This window comes from Jaculus jaculus, chromosome 7 (assembly GCF_020740685.1).
Source record: "Jaculus jaculus isolate mJacJac1 chromosome 7, mJacJac1.mat.Y.cur, whole genome shotgun sequence".
NCBI classification, from domain to species: domain Eukaryota; kingdom Metazoa; phylum Chordata; class Mammalia; order Rodentia; family Dipodidae; genus Jaculus; species Jaculus jaculus.
In genome coordinates this window covers 60,888,419-60,901,842 of record NC_059108.1, presented here as the reverse complement: position 1 = coordinate 60,901,842, position 13,424 = coordinate 60,888,419, and the positions used below count along the sequence as shown (strand labels likewise).

The 13,424-nt window shown below is 41.7% G+C and overlaps 1 pseudogene; it reads left to right on the top strand.

Annotated features, from left to right (window-relative positions):
- Nucleotides 1–10,946: 10,946 nt before the first annotated feature.
- LOC101614982 lies at nucleotides 10,947–12,049 on the top strand (annotated as a pseudogene).
- Nucleotides 12,050–13,424: the final 1,375 nt, after the last annotated feature.

The following is a 13,424-nucleotide window of genomic DNA, read 5'->3' as shown; positions in this document are numbered from 1 at the left end:
CCATAGTCTGATTGTATACATGGTCATTGTTTTTGGGAAAGCTTTCTGTATAGAATAATGGTTAGGGTTATATGCAACAGTTTTGATGCATCCTATCATACTATTTGTATTTTATACATACTTATTTAAGAAAACCTTAAATTCATTTTTGTTATTTCATTTAAGCTGTATATATAGCAAGCACTTTCTTGTTAATCAGATTTTATTTTTGTAGATTATTCTAGTTCTATACATGGGAAGCTTAGAATCCTAAAAAGACACATCAAAGTTAACTATTGAGAATAAAGTCTTCTGTGTTGTGATATCAGGGGAAATTTAGAGACACAAGGTTACTTGTACCTCTCTGTCTCTTTGCTGCAACTATGAGGCTCAGTATCCCACCACACAAGCCAAATGGACCACTCCTCACCTCTCCTAGCCTCCTTTCTAGGGAGAGTATGGTAATGAATCTATTGTGCTATGAGGTTGATATCAAGGTGAAGCCTTAAATAATGCCACTTTTTTTGAAAAGAGAACTGAGACTTTAGTTATGGAAGAAACATCCTTTACACATTGCAAACTGCTGCTGCTCTGTTGTTTTTCACCTAGAAATAACAACTCTGATTTAACCAGTGCTTACTTCTTCCACTTCTCCTTCTTCCTCTTCTTCTTCTTCTTCTTCTTCTTCTTCTTCTTCTTCTTCTTCTTCTTCTTCTTCTTCTTCTTCTTCTTCTTCTTCTTCTTCTCCTTCTCCTTCTCCTTCTCCTTCTCCTTCTCCTTCTCCTTCTCCTTCTCCTTCTCCTTCTCCTTCTCCTTCTCCTTCTCCTTCTCCTTCTCCTTCTCCTTCTCCTTCTCCTTCTCCTTCTCCTTCTCCTTCTCCTTCTCCTTCTCCTTCTCCTTCTCCTTCTCCTTCCTCTTCCTCTTCTTCCTCTTCTTCCTCTTCTTCCTCTTCTTCCTCTTCCTCCTCTTCTTCCTCCTCCTCCTCTTCTTCTTCTTCTTCTTCTTCTTATTATTATTATTATTTTTAGGTAGTGTCTCGTGCTCTCCCAGGATGACCTGGAATTCAGTATGTAATCTTAGAGTGGCCTTGAACTCATGGTGATCCTTCTACCTGTGTTTCTTGAGTGCTGGGATTAAAGGTGTGTGCCACCAAGCCTAGTTTACCGCTTACATTCTCAATTGGGCCCAAATCAATGCAGCAGTCAGTGTCTAGCTTCACTTCTTCCTCTGTTCCTTGTTGAGTTTACACTTCTGCTTGCATCTTGCAATCCACCACCAATGCCAACTCTCTTCCAATTAGGCTTTTGTATAGGCCTTCATCCAGTGACCTCATAGCAAGACTTTTTTATCCTCTGTATTTTCACAGGTTGGAAGACTAGATCTCACATACAGGACACAGTGATATGACAAGGGTTTGGAACAAACTGTACAGTAATAAACTAAATGATACAAACACTTGTCAGAATCACAGAGTATGAAAATATCCTGGGATGGCTCACAAGGTGAAAGTCCCTGATATGCCAGCTTGATAACTTGAATTAGGATCCTCAGGACTAATAGAAATCTGGAGATAGTAAGGCCTGTCTGTTGTCCCTGAATGCTTATAGCAAGGTGAGAGGTGGAGAGAAGTGAATCTGTGGAAGCTCTCAGGCCAACTAGCCTGCTATACACCCTGCTTCAAATGAAGGCAGAAAGTAGGATTGACATCAGAGGTTGTTCTCTGTTGACTGCAATGTGTGCTGTGGTAAAGCATTGAGCACACATGTACACATGCATGCAAACATACACATGCTTCAAAATAGTAACATGGTCTTTCATTTAAGTTTACATTACTTTTTAAAGCATGTTTTGTGCTACCTTATATTTAATAAGCAAAGTATCTTGGAACATTCTTATCTTTCTGTACAGTATATTTTTGTAATTATTCATATTTAGTTTGCTTTATGAATATAATTTTACCCCCTTACATTAATTTTTAATTTAGTAGGCATACATTGTATTAGTTATTAACTCATTCATGTGACCAAACTCTGCCTTACAATTTTGAGGACAAACATCCAATCATGTCTGGGAAGGCACAGTGGCAGAAGCACAAAGCAGAGCTGGTCACATTGTAGTCAAAGTCAGAAAGCAGAGGTAGAAGAAGATATGGAATCAGGCTATAAATGTTCAAGGCCCATCCCCAGTGATCCACTTCTTCAAGCAAGACACCAACTCTTAAAGGTTTACAACTTTTCTAATGAGTGCTACCAGTAAAAGGTCAAATGTTTAAATATATGAGCCTGCGGGATATTGATATTTAAATCACCACAGGAGTGAAGGTATTTCAGAAAAAAAATTATTTTTTTAAACATTTTTAAAAATTTTTTATTAACACCTTCCATGATTGTAAACAATATCCCATTGTAATGCCCTACCTCCCCCACTTTCCCCCTTTGAAACTCCATTCTCCATCATATTCTCTTCCCCTCTCAGAAGCAGTCTCTTTTATTTTGATGTCATGATCTTTTTCACCTATTATGTTGGTCTTGTGTAGGTAGTGTCAGGCACTGTAAGGTCATGGATATCTAGGCTATTTTGTGTCTGGAGGATCATGTTGCAAGGAGTCCTACCCTTCCTTTGGCTCTTACATTCTTTCCACCAGCTCTTCCGCAATGGACTCTGAGCCTTGGAAGGTGTGATAGAGATATTTCAGTGCTGAGCACTCCTCTGTCACTTCTTCTCAGCACCATGGTGCCTTCTGAGTCACCCCAAGGTCACTGAAATCTGAAAAGAGAAGGTTCTCTACCAAAAGTGAGCATAGCATTAATATATGGATATGAACATTAAGAGAAGTGCTTACTGGAAAGTTTGATGAGCATAGTATATACATTTAGCCAGACAGCAGCAGATGTTACAACCCTAGGGCTCATGACTAATCCTGTTTTAAGTTTTCAGTATCAGCAATGTATTTCCTCCCATGGAGCCAGCCTCCAGTACAATTAGAGGTCAGATGGTTCACACCATGACAGATGTGGCACTATTGCACCAGCTGGCTCATTTGACCTGGCTGGCAAAGTATAAGGCTTGCAGTGTCCACTGTTGAGTATCTTCACTGGTGATTTCTCTTTCTCCCATTGAACTGCATGCAGAATGGCTTCTTCCAGTTTTCTGTCAGCTGGTCTACATGGAGGAGGTTATCAGCTCAGTTCCAGCAGGATTTCTCAGTGGACTTGCAGCCCAAGTATGTGGAGTGTTCAGCAATAGTGTCTTACCATCTATTCCTGGGCCTTAGTAATGGCTTGTAATGTTTTGGGGGCTTCAGGAACCTCCCTGGCCAACAGCTCACTGAAAGGTATCTCATTCCTGGCACTGAAAATTTTCTGGTAACCATCTACAGCTCCTGAATGCTTCATTGTCCAAAAGAGTACATTTCCATATGATTAATTTATATCCTCTCAGATTTTTATTTTTTATTTTATTTTTGTAGTCAGTGAATACATTCAAGTTGGTACCATTGTTGGCCTCCTCCCAGTCCTCCTCCCCCCTCCACAGGTACCCTCATTGATGGGATATATGGGTTGTGCATTGTGGGGTTAGCCTTTAGTTTTGGTTAGGAGGAAATGTCTCAGTGTGTCATAACCCAATGTGTGGCTCTGACATTCTCTCCTCCCTCTTTTCTGAAAATTTCCCTGAGCCATGTTGGGCTCACATTATGTCAGCTTCCATGTTGAGATCTTGGGTACCTCTGTGTCTCTGGATATCTGGTTTGGTAGGGGTTGATTGTTCTTTATGTCTATCTCCTTCACCATTGTACTGGTTCCAGGTTCGCCAAGAAAACAACATTCTTGCATGTTTCCCAAATTATTCTTAGTTTCAGCTGAGGCTCTTTTGAGGTACGATAGGGTGGTTTCTCTCCTTAGGATCTGCTTCTATCTGAAAAATAGATGTAGATTCTCCAATGGAGAGTAAAGTTAGCACCAAGTAGATGTGTTAAACATTGTTTTTTAGAGATAGTTTAGTGGAGTGTGGGTTCATTTTTGGATATGGTTCGTATTTGTTTCCCAGTTCCAGCTATGGGTTTTGTTCCACTGAGCTGATAGGTTAGCCAAATTGAGAGCAATTGGTTTCCCACCATGGCTATGCACCACTATTGTACTTGTATGAGCATCAAATCAGGTTGCTTGCTGCTGAGTAAGATAGACCATGTGTTGCTTGGAGAGATAATGGTCTTTATCCTCCAGTCACTTATGTAGCACCTTCTGGAACTAGATGTGTTGTCTGGGGACTGACTCTCTTCCAGCTTCCAGCCATGTTGCTCCATGATACATATGAACATTGCATGGTGTCTTTAGCAGTAGGGTCTTATCACTAACCTATGGTGGATCCTCAAGTGTTCTGACATAAATCTGTCTTCTTTTGGGAAACCTTGTAGTTCTCTGTGACCCAAAGCTCACTGTGGATGATTACCACTTGCTGGTACTTGGAATTACAGGTCAGCAGCCAATAAGAGAAGGAAGAACCAGATAAATGATATAAAAGAGAAAGAGGGATGAGAAAGAAGGGGGATGGAGGGAGAGACAGAGAGAAGCAGAAATAGGAGGAGATAATGAACAGTTTTTTTTTTAATTATTTATTTATTTGAGAGTGACAGACACAGAGAGAAAGACAGATAGAGGGAGAGAGAGAGAATGGGCGCGCCAGGGCTTCCAGCCTCTGCAAACGAACTCCAGATGCGTGCGCCCCCTTGTGCATCTGGCTAACGTGGGACCTGGGGAACCAAGCCTCGACCAGGGTCCTTAGGCTTCACAGGCAAGCGCTTAACTGCTAAGCCATCTCTCCAGCCCTGAACAGTTTTTTTCATACCCTCTCCAGGGCTTTACGAATCTGGTGTTTCCTCTAAGGGCCTGGTGAAGGTTCATCCATTTTGTCTGTCTTTTAGTTTTATGGTAACATTGCCTTTTAGGTCCAGTTTTGTGCACCCCTCTCCCTTCATAACCCTCCCCTTCCCCCTCCCCTCAGTCTCCCTGTTGTCTGGTCCTCAAGGTGCTTGGTAGGTATATTGGTGGCTTGGGTAGATTCAGGTTAGGAGCTGTTGATGAATGAAACTATGCAGCAATTATCTTTCTGTGATTAGATGAGGTCACTGAGAATAAGCTGTTCCAGGTTCAACCATTTTTCTTCAAATTTTATTGTGTCATTTTTCCCAACTGTTGTGTAGAATTCTATCATGCAGATATACCACATCTTAGTTACCCATTCTTCCAGTGATGGACATCTAGGTTGATTCCAGCTCTTTGCTATTACAAATTAAGGAGATATAGACATGGTTGAGCAAATCTCTCTGAGCTGAGGCGTGGAGCTTTTAGGGTATATGCCAAGTAAGAGCATAATTGGGTCCATTGGTAACTCTATAGCCAGTTTTTTAGGAGCCTCCATATTGCTTTCCAACATGGTTGTACCATCTTACATTCCGACCAACAGTGGATGAGGGCTCCTATTTCTCTACATCCTTGCCAACATTTATTTTCTATGGATTTTTTAATATTTGCTATCCTTACTGGGGTAAGGTGAAATCTCATAGTAGTTTTAATTTGCATTTCCCTGATGATTAGAGATGATGAACATTTCCTTAGATGTGTGTTTGCCATTTCTATTTCTTCTGTGAACTACCTGTTCAGTTCTTCTCCATTTTGTGAGTGAGTTGATTGACTTTTTATTATTTAGGTTTTTTAGTACTTTGTAGATTCTAGAAATTAGGCCTGTCAGTTGGATATTCAGCAAATATTTTCTCCCATTCTGTGGGTAAGATATTGGCCCTGCTTATTGTATGTTTGACTTTGCAGCCTTATAAAATCCCATTGGTTGAGTGATTTTTTTAAGATCCTGTGTTACTGGGGGTTGTTCAGGAAGTCTTTTCCCATTCCTAGATCATGGAATATTCCTCCTAACTTTTCTTCCAGTGGTAGTCGAGTTTCTCGTGTTATTTTGGGGTCTTTGATCCATTTGGAATTGGTCGTTGTGCATGGCGAGATGTGTGGATCAGGTTTCAACTTTTGAAAAAGTTTCAACTTCTTGCATATGGTTATCCTGATTTTCCAGCACCTTCTGTTAAAGATGCTGTGTTTTTGCCAGGCTGTGTGGTTAGAATGTTAAATAGCTGTATTTATTTTTCCCACAGTCTGGGTCCTCAATTCTATTCCATTGGTCTATATTCCTGTTTTTAGGCCAGTACTATCCTGTTTTTATTACTATGGCTTTGTAATATAGCTTTAGTTCAGGTATAGTAATTCCTCCAGAGGTGTTTCTTTTGCTGAGGATATGCTTGGATATCCTAGGCCTTTTGCTTTTCCATATGAATTTTGAGGTCAACTTTTCTATTGCTGTGAAGAATGATGTTGGGATTTTGATGGGAATTGCATTAAATCTGTGGAATGCCTTTAGAAGAATTGCCATTTTTACAATGGTAATTCTGCCTATCCAGGAGCAAGAGAGGTCTTTCCATTTTCTTAAGTCCTCCTCAATGTCTTTTGTGCATGTTTTTATGTTTTCATTGTACAGACCTTTCACTTCCTTGGATAATGTTATTCCAAGGTATTTTATTTTATTGTTTTGTTGTTGCTGTTGAAAATGGGATATCACTTATTTCTTTATCTGTATCTTTGCAATTTGCATATAGAAAAGCTACTGATTTTTGTGCATTGATTTTGTATCCTGCTACTTTGCTGAATGAGTTTATCACCTTTAAGTGTGTTGGAATGGACTTCCGGTTAAGATGGTGGCATACGTACCTATCCAAAGCTGCTTGGGGGGCGGGGGGAAGACAAAAAAAATCTAGTAAAATACACACTTTTGCTAAATAGTGAGGAAATTGAAACAGCAGCAGAGAAATAGCAGTGATCCAGAGCCCACACAGGCTGGCAGAAGTGGCTCCAGTGTGTCCATGGGACTGCAGCAGCAGAGTGTGAGCCAGCAGCCAGGCTCAGCTTGAGCTGCAGGAAAAGCCAGGTGAGGGGATTTTCCACTCATAATAGAGCTCTTTGCAAATTCAAGAAACATGAAGGGAGAATGGCAGTGAACAAAAGAGGGGCAGATCACAAGGTAGAAAAACACGGGGAACAGTGAGAGAACTAGAGCAGCATCAGCAGCCTCCCCTCCCCTACTGCCAATGCCCAGCTCCAGTGAACAGAGCAGAGGTCCAGAGACTCAGCCACACCTACCTGAACCAACAGTGGGACAAAAGCAGGAGCAGCTTAACAGAGACCAAAATCATCCCAAAAGGTAACGGGGATTACACCAGGTCAGTACCCACATAGTAAAAATGGCATAAATGCCTGAACCAGAAGAGCTAACTGCACCTTCCATATCAGGATAAATTATATGTCAAATCTGATGGATGGTCAGATTTGCCAATCTTAAATAAGCTAAGCTTTGGGCTTGTTATTTGTTGCTTCTTGATTTATAGTGGCATTCTTTCCTTTTCTGTTATACATTAGGGAAGGGTCTCACCTGATCACAAGCTGACATATAACCCTAAGCAGACCAGAAATCTTAACCTCCTTACTGTCAGGATTACAGGAGTGGGTGAGGCACCACACAGCCTAAGGGACAGACAGATGATCTGGTTGTCATAATACCTATACTTGGATAAATTCTCTGTACTGTTTTTCATTGAAAGTGTACAATGCTTAGTTAAATTGTAGAAAATATCTGTATTTGGTTCCACTCAGCCTACTTGAATACTCTCAGAGCAGGCAAACCCAACACCTTTTGTTGAAACTTTTGTAGAAACTCTGAGAGACTTGAGAGCCACACCTAGCAACTTGAGCTCCTCCCCTGAAGAAATATACCATCAGATTGATTGCCATATCTAATAATACTGCAGTTAACTAGAAAATCCAAGTATTAAATTAATCCAAGATTCAAAAATACAGACATTATAACATAAGAAACAACAAAATCAAGACAATATAAATCCATCAAAAAGTATTAATGCATCAGAAATGACCTCCAGTGAGAATGAGTTAGAGGAAATGATGGAGAAAGATTTCAAAAGAATGATTTTAAATATGCTCAAAGAAGTCAAAGAGGAAATCAAAGGAATCAAAGAAAACACAGGAAACCAACTTAATGAAATAAAGAGGTAAATACAAGACATAAATAAGGAAATAGAAATAATAAAGAATACACAGTCAGAATTACTAGTGATGAAGGACACACTTAATGAAAATCAAAACTCTAGAAAACCTCAACAGTAGAATGGATGAAGGAGAGGACAGAATATCTAAGCTAGAAGACCAGGTAGCAGATCTAATACAGTCCAATAAAGAGAAAGACAAACTAATAGAAAAGTGTGAGTAGAAAGTTCAAGATATTCAGGACACTATGTAAAGATCAAACATAAGAATTCAGGGCATAGTAGAAGGAGAGTAATTTCACTCCAAAGGCATAGTAGGCATCTTCAACAAAATCATAGAAGAAAACTTACCACAAATTGGGTAAGAGGTGCCAATGCAGATACAGGAAATCTTTAGAACACCAGCCAGACAAAACATGGAAAAAACCTCTCCTCACCATATTATAATCAAACTACCAAACACAAAACCAAAGAAAAATATTGAAAGCAGTCAGAGCGAAAAATCAAGTTACCTACAATGACAAGACTATCAGGATTACAGCAGATTACTCAACACAAACTTTAAAAGCCAGAAGGGCATAAAGTGATGTATTCCAAGTTCTGAAAGATAACAACTGTCAACCAAGGTTACTTTATCCTGCATAGCTATCCATTCAAATATATGGAGAAATAAGGACATCCCAATATAAAAGCAGGCTAAAGGATTTCTTGAAGACAAAACCAGCTCTACAGAAACAATACTCAAATACTAGTTAACACAAGAGAGCACAGGTAAAACCAGAAAAACGACATAAAACCAGAAAAACTACAAAAAAAAATGGCAAAAATGAATACACAACTTTCAATAATATCTCTTAATATCAATGGCCTCAATGCCCCAACCAAAAGACATAGGTTTGCACACTGGGTTAAAAAGCAGGATCCTACAATTTGTTGCCTCCAAGAAATCTACCATTCTAAAAAGGATGGACACTATCTGAGGATGAAAGTTTGTAAAATAGTGTTTTAAGAAAATGGACCTAGAAAACAAGCAGGGGTTGCTATCCTAATATCTGAAAAGGTAGACTTCAGTCCAACATTAGTTAGGAAAGATAAGGAAGGACACTTTCTATTGATTAAAGGCACACTCCAACAGGAGGACATTACAATCTTAAATATATATGCACCTAACATGGGGCCCCCAAATTCATCAAACAAACACTGTTAGAACTAAGGTCACAGATAACACCAAACACAGTTGTTGTGGGTGACTTCAACACCCCACTCTCATCGATTGACAGGTCATCCCAGGAAAAAATAAACAGAGAGTCCTCTGGACTGAATGAGGTCATAGAAGGAACAGAACCAACAGATATATACAGGACATTTCATCCAAATGCGGAAGAATATGCATTCTTTTCAGCAGCACATGGCATATTCTCTAAAACAGACCATATATTAGGACAGAAAGCAAATCTTAACAAATACAGGAAAATTTAACTAATTCCTTGCATTCTATCTGACCACTATGGAATCAAACTACAAATCAATAGCAAGAAAACGTATAGAGTATGCACAAAATCATGGAAACTAAACAATACACTACTAAATGATGAATGGGTCAATGAAGAAATCAAGAAGGAAATCAAAAAATTTATAGAGTCAAATGATAATGAGAACACAACATACCAAAATCTCTGGGACAAAATGAAGGCAGTCTAACAGGTAAATTTATAGCTTTAAGTGCCTACATTAAGAAATTAGAAAGGTAGCAAGTAAATAACCTAATGCATCACCTAGAAGCCTTGGAAAACAAGGCAAACCAAATATCAGTAGACAGGAAGAAATAATAAAGATTAGGGCAGAAATTAATAAAATGCAAACAAACAAAAACAAACAAAAAAAAAAAAAAACCAATCCATAGAACCAATGAAAAAATTGTTGGTTCTTTGAAAGGATAAAAACATTGATAAGCCCTTAGCAAATCTGAACAAAAGAAAAAGAGAAAAGACACAAATTAATAAAATTAGAGATAAAGCATTTGACATCACAAAAGATACCACAGAACTTCAAAAAAATTCATAGGGACATACAATAAAAACATGTACTTCACTAAGTATGAAAATCTGAAAGAAATGGATTATTTCCTTGATTTATATGACCTACCTAAATTAAATCAAGATGAGATTAATAACTTAAACAAATAGACCTATAACAAGTATGGGGATCTGAGAAGTTATCAAAAATCTCCCAAATAAAAAAAGTCCAGGCCCTGATGGATTCACTGCTGAATTTTACCAGACCTTTAGGGAAAAACTAACACCATTGATTCTTAAGCTTTTCCATAAAAGAGAAAAAGAAGGAATCCTACTAAAGTCCTTCTATGAAGCCAGCATCACCCTCATACCAAAACCAGGCAAAGATAAAACAAACAAATAAAATTAAAGACCAATCTCCCTCATGAACATAGATGCAAAAATTCTCAATAAGCTCCCTTCCTTCCTTCCTTCCTTCCTTCCTTCCTTCCTTCCTTCCTTCCTTCCTTCCTTCCTTCCTCCCTCCCTCCCTTCCTTCCTTCCTTCCTTCCTTCCACTTGGCTGCCGGAACTGCTCACTACCTTCCAGCAGGATTGAAGACCAGTGTGGACTAAAGACTAGCATCAACTGCAGACCTGCATGGACCGAAACCCAGTGGCTCCTCAGGAAGCCTCCTGGCTTTCCAGCACCATCTGCAGTGCCGGGTCGGGACTGCTGAGGCATCTGACCACAAGGACTGAGTAGCTGCCAGGCCTGCAACTGCTATTGGACTACTGCACCGAACCATGAGTGTCTCAGCATCACACAGTGACCAGCCTGGTGCCACTGCTGCAGCCATGAACTACCCTCTAACCCTGGACCTATTCAACTAAAACCTAGAAGACCTGTACAATGACTTAGCCATCTACAATAACAGGATGGAGGCACCCTGCATGGAAAGTCACTTCTGCTCAGCAGTGGAAGGGCCCCTGCTGGCCTCCTTCAAGGCCGTGTTCATGCCCATGGCCTACAGCCTCATCTTCCTCCTGGTCATGATGGGCAATGTTTTGGTGCTCGTGATCATGAACAAGCACCAGCAAACACGAAGCTGTACCTTCCTGTTCCACCTGGCAGTGGCTGACCTCCTGCTGGTCTTTATCCTGCCTTTTGCTGTGGCAGAGGGCTTGGTGGGTTGGATCTTTGGAACCTTTCTCTGCAAAACTGTGATTGCTCTGCACCAAGATCAATTTCTACTGCAGCAGTCTGCTGTTGGCCTGCATCGCTGTGGACCGCTACCTCACCATCATCCATGCTGTCCATGCGTACCACCACCGTCGTCTCCTCTCCATCCATATCACCTGTGTGACCATCTGGCTGGCCGGCTTCCTGTTTGCCTTGCCAGAACTTCTTTTTGCCAAGGTCAGCCAACCTCATAAAAATGACTCCCTGCCACGCTACACATTCTCCCAAAAGAACCGAGCCAAAACCAGCACCTGGTTTACCTCCCACTTCCTCTACCGTGTTGGAGGCTTCCTGTTGCCAATGTTGGTGATGGGCTGGTGCTATGTGGGAGTGGTACACAGGTTGTGGCAGGCTCAGCAGCGCTCTCAGTGGCAGAAAGAAGTTAGGGTGGCCATCTTGGTGATGACTATCTTCTTTCTCAGCTGGTCACCCTACCACATCGTCCATCTTTCTAGACACCTTGGCAAGGCTGAAGGCTGTAGACAATAGCTGTGTACTGAATAGCTATCTCCCCATGGCCATCACCAAGTGTGAATTCCTCTGCCTGGCCCACTGCTGCTTCAATCCCATGCTCTACACCTTTGCTGGTGTGAAGTTCCAAAGTGACCTATCTTGGCTTCTGACCAAGCTGGGCTGTGCTGGCCTGGCTTCCCTGTGCCAGCTTTTGCCCAGCTGACATAAGAGCAGTCTCTCAGAGTCAGAGAATGCTACCTCCTGACCTACCTTCTAGGTCCCAAAACCCTACTTTTTTTTTCTGCTTTCCTTGGGGCAAAAGGTGATGCTGGAAGCCCTCCTAGCAAGAGCTGACATCTTAAAACTACTTTGGTTGGCATTCACTCAAGGGACAACTAGAGTTCTAAAATGCTCCTGCAGTTCTTCTTCCAGTACTCATGCTAGTCTGGGATCCATAATGGTTTGGAACACAGCCCGAAGACCTACCTGCACCACATGCATATGCATTGCCTTGGGCTGAGAGGACCCCCATGCACTTTCCATCCCAGACTGTCAAAGCTAAGAAGAAACTTTACTTATGCCCTGGTCATAGAAAAAGTCATCTATGCCCTTGGCCTACAGCCTCATCTTCCTCTTGGGTATTATCCCCAGACTCCCTTCCCAGAATACACTCCATCATCTAAAGGCTGCTGATGACCACAGCTACCCCCCCTCTCCTCCTATGCCACCTGATGATTGAAATCAGAAGCTGGGTACCAAGTGATGAATGAAAGTTAGGCTGAGGGATGGCCAGCTGGCAGCAGAGTGTGGCCTTACAACATCCCAGTCCCCTAAACATAAAAATTATTCCAGGCCCCCAACACTGTGGCCATGTTGACCAAGCAGTAGGCTGAGACAGATCTACTTTAAACTGCTGTGCTGGCTCCTTCTAAGCCAGCACTGGGTCAGTCATGTTACCAGATCCAGACTAGAAAAAACAGGCTCCAGGAGCCCCTGAAGGCCAGCCAGTATCCTAAGGAAGGGTAGGGGCAAACCAGTAGGACAGCAGCCTTGGATAATGTGAAGAATCCTTCTCCAGGACCCACAGGCCAGAGGGAGGTGGACGGAGAGCTCCCAGGTAGGTTTCAGGTTCTGATAAGGAAGGAGGCGCACTCATTCTATGGAAACAATAGTAGCAGAAGGGCCATAGCCTCAGCTTAGCTGAGAGAACAGAGACCTCAGGGAAAACAACAGACTGAAAGGGGACTCCAGAAGTCATCTCATCCAGGCCCCTCCCATGATGTCTCCTTAGGCAGGGCAATGTGAGAAACAGACTTAGGCAGGGACATCCCCAAGCCTCAGGAAGCTGATGCCCTGCCCATGAGAGGATGCTGCTCACTTGGAACCAGAGGAAGCTGCTCTGTGCTTGCTGGGGAAGGGGAGGCCTAGTATGCAGATTTGGGCTCCTTCCTGCCCGGCCCCCTCACTGATCTGGAGGTGAGAGCACCACTCAAACGAGTTGGCCAAGCTCCCCAGCTTCCTCCTCCCCCTGTCCAAACTACAGAAACAGTGCTGTGTCTCCCAAACTATGTCTTCATTACAGAATGACCGAGATGCCCTGGGGTCCCCTTTTCTTCTCCCAGCATTCCAGTAGAGAAGAA